General features: G+C 41.4%; 1 long non-coding RNA gene across 1 annotated transcript; it reads right to left on the bottom strand.

Annotated features, from left to right (window-relative positions):
- Nucleotides 1–1,230: 1,230 nt before the first annotated feature.
- Nucleotides 1,231–6,661, bottom strand: LOC135247171 (uncharacterized). Its single transcript, XR_010328107.1, has 3 exons — nt 6,191–6,661; nt 2,893–3,054; nt 1,231–1,277 (listed from the first exon to the last, which is right to left on the bottom strand). It is a non-coding gene; the product is annotated as an uncharacterized LOC135247171 (long non-coding RNA).
- Nucleotides 6,662–10,896: the final 4,235 nt, after the last annotated feature.

Genomic DNA, 10,896 nt, shown 5'->3' with positions numbered 1-10,896 from the left:
CTAGTGAGCAACCAGGAACTACAACACCAGGAAATGAGCTTCAAAAACGAAGTCTGGTTTTGGCCGCTTGATCCTAACTGACCTAAGACAGGGAATGTTTACTAGGATTAAATGTCAGGAATTGTGAAAAACTGGGTTTAAATGGATTTGGCTAAGGTGTATGTAAACTTTCGACTTCAACTGTATGTGTGTGTGCGTGAGAGTGCCTTTGAGAATGTCTGTGTGTGTTTATACATGTGTGTATATATGTGTGCGCGCACGTGCGTGTGTGTGTGTGTGCGTGCAAGTGCATATGCGCACGTGCGTGTGTGCATGTGCATGTTCGTGTGTGCGTGCGTGTGTGTGTGAATGTGTGCGTGTGTGTCTCTACTCCAGTTAGTAGAGGGACACTGAGGAGTTCCTCACGTAAAATCCAGCACAGAGGGGTGTGTTTTCAGTGAAGTGTGTGTGGAATCTGTGCAGGAGGGTCAGTGTGTCAGAGTCAGAGATGCTGTAGAAGGACAGAGTGCCGGCCGGACGGTCCACACACACTCCTACCCTGTACACACTCACTCCTCTATCATCATCAGCATCATCATCACACACTCCATCTCTGCGATAGGGGGAGGTGAGGGCAGTTAAGTCTGTTGGGTTGTTATTGTGCCAGACAGCGTAACTGAGCTTATCAGAGTCACTGTGTTTAACGCACAACAGACTCCAGGCGTTTTTATTCCATCCAAACACAGAGTCAGAACCCTTTCCTTTCCTGCTGATTCCTTTATATGTCACTGCTATATCTACCCCATCCTCCGGCTCAGACACACTGAACTCAGCCTCCCAGTAACAGCGCTCACACACACTCTCTCTGCACACAACCTGGGGCTCATGCTCAAATCTCTCTGGATGATCAGGATATGGATGCTCCTCTTTCCCCGGTGTGTGTGTCACTCTCCTGTTCTCCTCAGACAGAGACAGCTTTCTGTGTGCTGTGTTTGGATCCAGTGTGAACTGACAGCCATCTACAAACCAGAGACATTAATGAGATTAATTATCATTATTAATATTCACCTCATTATGTGTGTGTGAGAGAAAGAGCTGTGATAGTACCTGTGTGTGTGTGTTTGTGTTTCTGTTTATGTGTTTGTGTGTGTAAGAGAGAAGTCTCTTGCGCGCACACACACACACACACACACACACACAAACACAGCAGTGTGTATCTATGGAAAGTGTTCTGTGTTGATACACACTCACATTTCCTGGGTCCAGGTTTGATCCTGTTCTCGCCTCCATGGTCCACACTGTAAGAATGGCAGAACAGAATTCTGAATTTTAACCATCCTTTAGTTCCATTCTCAACACACCAATGACATCACATGAATAAAAACAAAGACACAATAAAACACAAAACCAAGATCATATGAAAAAACACAAATCTGTCACAAAGGAACCTTATTTCATTCCCTCACCATTATCCATGTGCAAAAAAAGCTCCCCTCCCTCCACTGAACATAAAACACCCTTTTAACACACACACACACACTCTGAAACACTCAAGCTCTCCATTGCTGTGAGGGAGGGGAAGTGTGAAGACCAGACGCGACCAAACAGGGGATCTATAAGTTACCAAAGGGGCACTCCAGTAGCCACTGAGTCTCGTGAGAGACGAAATAAGAAGGGGGTGCTATACTCCTAAGGGACGTATCCCAAAAAATGAATAAACCCCTAAACGGGTAACTGAAGAAGAAGGAGTATATAAAGAAAATAAAGGAACAGGGAAAAGAAAAAAGAAGAATAAACGACTTCGACCCGAAGCAGAGAAAAAGAAGTCTTTTCAAAAACAACCAGAAGACGTTCTGACGCCAACTAAAACCAGGGGGGAAACTGGTTAGTAAGAGGCAGAAAGGTTTGTGCCCCAATGGGGACACAATAACCCCTTAAAACCGCCAACCTCAGAATCTGGACATATACTGTCCTAATACCTTTTTCCCAAAAAACAAACAAACTGAAGTCAGAATTCTTTTAAATTTCTCCTAAAATCCTTACACCTTGCTCAGAAAAGCGACAGGGAACTGACTAGAGCAAAACACGTTACACTCAAGCACCGTTCCACTGCCTACTGATGCTTTAAATACCCAGCCACAGGTGTGGCTGGTAATCAGCGGAAGATGTGAGCAACCCACAGGTGAAACAGATCAGAGGTAACCCTGCAGGAATACACGGAATGTTAGAGCAGGCACAATCCTCCCACAGGAACCAAAAATAACGATTAGCCGAGTGGCTAATCTGCAAGCTCGAACTAATCGTCCCCACACACCAAAATAACGATTAGCCGAGTGGCTAATCGGAATGCTAACCACTGAGCCGGTGCAGGCACAGAAAAATGATCTACCCTGCACAGAAACCGTGACCATTGCTTTGTAGTATTGAAACTCCACCATCACTGTGTCCCTGACCAAACCCCTAACTACAACAACCACATCTTGCCTGTCCCCTCCACCAATCATATTTTTCCCACTTGTAGAAACTGCCATTTTTGCCCTGAAATGAAATTAATGAGCTGGCACTTATCTGTCTTTGATTGTATGGGAAACCAAGGATAAAGATCTTACGAATTCATTTTCCCCAGTAACCAAAATAAACTTCCCAAAAAAGAAAGAGAGGTTGCAGTCTGGCACACACCAAAAAGCAATGATAAACAGTTTCTTTCTCCATACAGAATGGACAATGGTGGGATCCTGCCAGGTTCATCACAGAAATAAAACTATTTACTGCAGTGGTCCCACGCAGCACCCTCCACTGTAGATCCCCAACCCTCTTGGGTTATGCTGGTTTGTACAGTGCCCTCCATGCCCCCCCAACCCGTTTTGTGAGTGTGTGTGTGTGAGGTGCAGTGTGTAAACTCTCTGTACTTACAGCAGTGTGAGCATGTCCAGTTTAGCAGCAGACGGCGCTCTCACTCCTGAGTCTCCTGGGTGATTGTATCTCAGGTCCAGCTCTCTCAGGTGTGAGGGGTTTGAACACAGAGCTGAAGCCAGAGAATCACAGCCTGTCTGTGTGACTCTACAGCCTGACAGCCTGCAGAGAGAAGGACAAACACACCTTAGACACATTAATATAAACTAACAGGGCTGTATGTGTCAAACACATAGCAGTGCGTTACACACCTTACACACACTAATATAAACAAACAGGGCCGTGTGTGTCAAACACGTAGCAGTGTGTTACACACCTTACAGCACATTAAAATGAACTAACAGGGCTGTGTGTGTCAAACACATAGCAGTGGGTTACACACCTTACACACATTAATATAAACTAACAGGGCTGTGTGTGTCAAACACATAGCAGTGTGTTACACACATTCTACAGCTATATATAAAATAAAATGGATGTGGAATGAGTCATTATCAAACACATTTGAGTTTACACCCCACCAGAGTTCAGTAAACAGAACAAATACATTTTCTTCATTTCTGTACAGTTTTATTCTTCCAAGAGGTAGAACAGGAACATGCTGTTTCAGTTCTGTGGAGTGTCTGTTTTCACATCAGAAACATCGGCATCAGTGTTGTATGTAGTCACATTAGCAGTAGCCCTTATTTATTGAAGGGGTTTTTAGTAGGGAGAATTAAGCTCAAAAAATCGCCAACTAGCGGTGGATAGAAGACCACATTTGGTACAGACACTCTTTAGGATGTATCTCACCATCTCAGAAGGGGTGCCCAAAAATTCGGACCCATTAAAGGCTTTCTAAAAGGGAAAATCCAAAATGGCCGCCAGAAAAGACCCAAGATTCCTAAAACGTGATATAATTTAGACATTTTGGCTTATTATGCTAATGTTAGCTTTTACATTTATAGTAAATGGACAAGTACTAAAGGACTTTCCCAAAATAACCCATGGAAACATTTTAAACAGCTTTAAACACCAAACATAGGCTTAGAAAAACAGTCGGAATGAGATGACCTTCCAAATGAATCCTTTTCTGAGTGGTATATTTTCAATGACATATATACATAATTGTTTTTAAAAAAATTTTAAAGACCCAATGAAATAAAATCTATAGATTATTTATTGTTAAAATCTTCATATGACCAGAGATCAAGCCCTCTATTGGGACACAACTCATTAGCATTTTAATGCCAAAAAATTGGCTAATTTCTTATGCTGTGGATAGAAGCACACAGTTGGGTGTAGAGACTATTGGGAGTGTATAGAAATGTCTTATCATTGCAAACAAGACCCTGGACTGACCTTTGGGGAAGGGGGGTGGGGGGGGGGGGGTATGAGGGGGCGGGGCTTAACTAATCAATAAAGGCAGTACATCAGAACAGTGCTCGGTGACTCGATTGGCCAAGTACTTTGTGCTGGGAAAAACATTCTCCCTTGGTCATAATTCGAACAGTGGATACGGACATCATAGTGATCCTTGTTAGTCTGTTTGGACAGCTTGCCAAAGACTACCCAAATATAGGCCTCTGGGTTGCTTTTGGTATGGGGCAAAACTTCCAGTAAATATGCATCAATACTATTTTCAAAAAGCTAGGGAGGAAAATGAGTTTGGCTCTACTGGCATTCCACTCATTCACAGGCTGTGATACAACTTCACAGTTCCAGGGCAAAGGCAAAAAGACAGCCTGGGCTGCATGGAAATCATTTTCGGAAGTGACAAATGCCTTCATTGCTATGACAGCTAATCCTTTTCAACCGCTTAGCCAGGAATCAAACAGTTTTGCATTGCTGGAAAGATACACCTGTGTTCTGTATGACAAGACAACTGCCATTGAAAAGGTCAATGGTCTAAGGAAGGACCTGTTTTCTCAAAAATGTCTCTCAATGGAAAACATTCCTCGCACACAGGCTGCACTGCTATAACATTCAAATCGGGCAGGGTACCAAGCTAGCATTTGGTCCAAAAGTCTGAAAGCTTTCCAGTCTGTACCTTCTTCTGAAAAATATGGATGGACTAAAGTAGCTGATTCGTGGACACCTTTATGGACACTCTTGCCAGAGGCTGCCAAAATTTGTAGAGAACTCCTAATGTGTGGCTGCAAAACTGAGCCCCTCTGTTCTCGAAAGTGTCGATGCCGGGATGCTGGGTTACCTTGCACAGCATTATCCCAATGTGCTGGAACGTGAATTGGCACACTAGATTATATCCCTCAAATGAGATCTTAAACTGCATGTTAGAAGCTTTTTATTTTTTATTACCTTGTAAAAAGGCTTTAAAACAACCAAGTAAAACAAGACTTTAAAAAGACAAATAATTTATTTTAAAAACACCAGCAGTACAAATGATCGTTGTGGCTCACCTTCTTCCCCTCTGCCCCTGCTGACAGTCCTTAAATAGCTTGAGCCAATCAACTGCACGTGGTTTCAATTGCCTCAAATTAAATTCAATTAAACAATTAAATTAAATTCATTAAACAATAAATACAATCAATTAAATAATTAACAGGCTAGTGGAGGACCACTCCTTCACATTCCTGATGACAAATATTAGCAACCTTGAGATTGAAATGAGTCCACTTAGGTGAAACATAGGTCAATTGCCAACTGTTTAGACAGCCATTTTGAATTCCTTCAATAGCTCACTTCCTGTTTAAGAGTTTTTGGGGGCACCCCTTCTAGGATATATTCGGATCACTCAACGTACGTACCAAATGTTATGCTTTTATGAGGTCCTTTAGGTACCTTTTGAGTCAGCTGCCAACTGTTTAGGTGGCCATTTTGAATTCCTTCAATAGCTCACTTCCTGTTTAAGAGTTTTTGGGGGCACCCCTTCTAGGATATATTCGGATCACTCAACGTACGTACCAAATGTTATGCTTTTATGAGGTCCTTTAGGTACCTTTTGAGTCAGCTGCCAACTGTTTAGGTGGCCATTTAGATTTTCTACAATAGCTCACTTCCTATTTAAAGATTTTTTGGGCACCCATTCCAGGATGTCTTAGGATCTCCCAGGGGACATGTGTGCCAAATTTTATGCTTTTATGAAGTCCTTTAGCTGCCTTTTGAGTCAACTGCCAACTGTTTAGGTGGCCATTTTGAATTTCTTCAATAACTCACTTCCTGTTTAAGATTTTTTTGGGCACCCCTTCTAGGATGTCTTAGGATCACCCAAGGGACATATGTATCAAAATTGCATGCTTCTATCCACCGCATTTCGACTTTTCGCATAATTCCCCCTACTATTTCTGTTTGTACTCACCCCAGTCTCTGCAGTTTACAATGTGGGTCCTCCAGTCCAGCAGAGAGCGCTCTCACTCCTGAATCCTGCAGCTCGTTGTCTCTGAGCTCCAGATATTTCAGCTCTGAGTGAGGAGAACGCAGGACTGAGGCCAGAACACCACAGCAGCCCTCTGTGAGATTACACCAACCCAGCCTGTGGAGAAACCACACACATGCACACCCACGCGCACACACACACGCACGCACGCGCACACATGCACGCACACACCCACCCACGTGCACACACACACACATGCACAAATTCACAGCTGTGACACTGTGCACCTTGGCAGTTGATATATATGTACCTACGCATTCCTGAAATGTACACACAAAAACAGGGAGGGGGTATGTAAATTATGTTCATTAAGTATTCTGACTAATCCACACAAGTCTAAGGCATTACTGTGCTCTATTAACCAACAAAAATAATGAAACCTCAAGCTTGGGAGTCTACTGCAAGGGATCCACTTTCCCTTTCCAAATGATGAACTCATCTGACATGCAAACATATTCATTTAATCTTCAAACACAAGAAACAGCATTTTTGTGGTGCACTTTACCTCACCTGACATGTTCTTCGGGCCATAAACATCTATACGTTTTAAAAATATTCATCACTATGAATAGATAAATATAACTACTAATGTATATGTGAAACCCATTACCTGAATACACTACTATCATGCTAATATTTTCTTCCTAATCTTGTAACCATCAAGTTATCAAACAATTTATAGTTAGCTAGTTCAGTGTTTTTGACATTAATTTTAAAATGTTCACAAAGGTGAAAATACAAAATACAAAATACAAAATTGCGAATTCTTATTTAAAGTGACGTTAACCTTGAAGACACTGTCATTGACTCTCCGCGGGTCTCGAAAACCATTTCGAAAACACGTTTTGAAGCTCAATGGCGTGCGCGGCCATGTTCGATTTGGAGCCAAAACCATAGAGTTCAGTGGTTCTGTGATTGGGATGGCAGGTATGCCATCCTGCCAAGTTACGCCTTGGCGGGGGCATGCCCCATACCTATACAGCACCGAGAGTTTGGCACTTTTCAGGGTTCCCCACAGAAATAACCACAACAGCCACAGACACTCAGCCCTTAAAAACGTTAAATTCTGTACATTCTGACCCCATTTCAACAGACAGATTTCATAAACAACTTCACATGTCCACACAATAAAGCCCCAAACTAAGTGGATTTAGCATTTTTTCCTTCTTCTTCTCATTCTTATTTTTCCTGCCGCCTATCCCACTAACAACATGTCTCCCCATTGGACATTTTACCGACACCAGCCAAATCTTCACCTACACGACCCAATCAAATACTCACATACACACGCAAAATACCCATACCTTTTTACTCTGAAACATTTCCATTTTAAACTGCCAGCCTGCCTGTGGCCTAGTGGGCAAGGTTACAATCTTGGGAACATGAGGTTGTAGGTTCAAGCCCAGCTAGGAACACACTCCTTTAACCTGCTTTTACCCTCACTAATAATTGTCTACTATTCTCAATTATTGCTTTTGCACCATATCTACCCGCCGTTCACCGAACGTATACCGAACTGAACTGCATGATGACGTACCGTCTGCACGTTCAGTTATTAACTGGCTACAATATTGCAAGCCATATGAATTCAACGGGAGCTCTTCTGTGCTTACTGGCTTGTGTTCTTCTTTAAAACCACGGACAGGTTTGCTAATGATATTTCACGCATTGCATAGCTATGTCACGGTGCTGCACTAACAAAGTCACAGACTGGTAAACCTCCGGTTGAAGGACTGAATCCCACCTCGCCCTCAGGCAGATAGTTTCCTCTTTTACACTAACATTTTCTTACGCTTATATTTGCTTTCCCAAAACTCACTCATGGCCATGGCCATATGCATTTCATGACGGCAAATGTATTCCTTTTATTAAGACGTTACACCAGTTCACTACTCTGCCATTTCTACTAACTATATTTCTTCACTTGGCTACCGTACAAAACCTTCTTATCAGCAAACGCCACGTTTCTACATTCATGTTACCTCGCCCTGTTCTCTATCTACCCACATACAAACAATTACTACGTATGTATGTTCTGCAACTACGCATTAAAATATTACATTTAAAATCATGACTCACTCATAATTATAACTACTCCTGAACATGACAAAAGCACATCAGTGCAATAGATTACATGTTACTTAACCCTCCACTTCGATGACTAATGTTTTATACAGGCTGTTATATATACCGTTCGATAAGGAAATTAAGCTCGCTCATGGTCACTTCATTTACTTCGCACTATAGTCTGTGATCATGTCAACCTTCACCTACATGCCCATTCTGCTAAAAACATATTGTTTCAAGTACGCAATTTCATAATTTCTCCTAATTTATCTAACACTGTTGTTATTTTCTCATATGCAAAGCCTGCTGGGACATATGCGTCTGCTCCTATTCTCCACTATCAAGTTTTCCGATTCTAGCTTAGCAAAACAGCGAAGAGGATTCCTACCTGCAGATAAGCCTATCAAAATGCCTTATAAACCTTACAAACACTAAAAGTGCATCTCCACGAAATAACAGACAACGGAGCAGGACAGAAGGCTACACAAGTTGCGACCTAGTGAGCTCTAATTTTACAAGCTTGCTGATTCTTTTCTCAATCAAGGCTCGTTGGATGGCCGTCAAATCCGTGAGTACATACACTGGCCATATTTCACCTGCGTTTCTGTTGCGTTTACACTTACGCCACGGCACCCTTTGTCACAGCCACTGTTTTAGCCTATAGCAAACCGAAACTGCTAAACAGTAAATGCTCATCAGACTGTACAAATTCACACAAGGATAGCCATAATCCACAACCGTTTCTTACAGGGTCACTTCGCATTTCTCACTCTCATAATAAAACGCTTTGCAAAAAGAAATGATATCTCATAAAAAACACGTTTTCAACGTATAAAAAAGCCAAGTTACTCACACATACAAGACATACACCGTCTATAACTCATTCATTCAGACTGACAAAATCCAGGCCTGCCATTAAAAGTATTGATATCCAAATGACGCCAAGTTACGGTACTACAAACAATATAGGTTATCTTGCCTCACCTAAATTAAATAAGATGTATTCCAAAGCAATGCTACCCAATATTTCCTCAATTCTTTCAAGTCACTTGGCCCTGTGTGTATAAGCATGCACTACATGGACAGGCCAAACATATGTGTGGATGACTCTCTCACAGTCTAGATTGTTTGAATAGGCGTGTATATGTCCAATTTGTATTGGTATGTATGTATTTCGCTGCCCAGCCTTTCTGTTGCGTGAATGATAGTATGTTTCTTAAGTGTGTGTTCGTAAATGTGAATGTAACATGCTGCGAGGGAAATGTCCCCATGGGGATAAAGAAGTTCTCTATGTATGTATGTACAATATGTATTTTACATGCAGTATTTATTGTACGTAGCAAATATACAATAACGTGTACATGTACTCAAATTCAATTCAGAAGCAAGTATACACATGTTTTCTGGAGAAATATGCTTCCTGTAGTTATTCAGCAGCAGTTTTGTACATGAATTTCAATGTGTTCCATGAGGCAATTCGAAATATTTGACTCTTTGATCTGACACAAAGTTTGCATGACATTGTAAAATGGTACGATTACAAAACACAGGGCCAAGTGACTTGAAAGAATTGAGGAAATATTGGGTAGCATTGCTTTGAAATACATCTTATGTAATTTCAGTGAGGCAAGATAGCCTATATTGTTTGTAGTACTGTAACTTGGCATCATTTTGATATCAATACTTTTGAGTAACTTGCCATTTTTGTACGTTGAAAACGTGTTTTTTTATGAGATTTTAGTTTTACAGCAGTGTGACTGACAGTCCGGTGCGGAAAAGCCCATCAACCTGAACTAACGATTGTAGAACGAACTCGAGGCTAGCTGACTGTCTGCCGTTATGTTTTAAAATATATTATCAAATGTTTACGGAGTTTAATTTCCTTCTGTGACTATACTGTGTCATGTAATTACGTTATATGTATGACATTAATAATAAAATTATGTTCAGTTATCTTCAATTTATGTTTCTCAGCAAAACGAATATGCTTGGCTAGCATAGCTTGCCAGTGAGCTAGGTAGGCTATTCGTGGTTAGCTCACGCATTAGCAATATTAACCACAGGGGAAGAACATCGACTACATTGATGGTCAGTCAATCAGAAATGTGTACTGGTGATTTTTGACTAGGCTAATTTTCATATAACTCTCTGCCTGATAGACCTGCTGTTAACCGAGCAAGTTATCATCGTAGGTTTTCACCACAATCAGTTAATGAGCCAATAACTGTTACTCCACCGCCGTTTGTGGTGTTCACTCGCTGGGTGACGCTAGCTGACCAATCGTTCGCAAGTCACTTTTAAACGAATAAAAATTAACACTGTCAGCGGTGATTGAATCTACCAAGTATTTTAATAACTGATCTGCAAGCGTGTAAATATGACAACGCACATTGTAGAGCAAGTTTTCCAGCTGGTGCATGAAGACAAAAATAATGTACATTGAATTTCTAATTATTTGTTTTTTCTTGTAACGACGCTGAAGTTGGCTCCCGATTTGAAATTTCCGGTCCACCTTAAATCGGTTGCGTTATATGTTCGGATGGTTTCGTGGTTTGCAAAGA

This window comes from Anguilla rostrata, unplaced genomic scaffold (assembly GCF_018555375.3).
Source record: "Anguilla rostrata isolate EN2019 unplaced genomic scaffold, ASM1855537v3 scaf1113, whole genome shotgun sequence".
Classification (NCBI taxonomy): Eukaryota; Metazoa; Chordata; class Actinopteri; order Anguilliformes; family Anguillidae; genus Anguilla; species Anguilla rostrata.
Note: the sequence above shows the minus strand (reverse complement) of the source record. Positions and strands in the feature narration are given on the sequence as shown.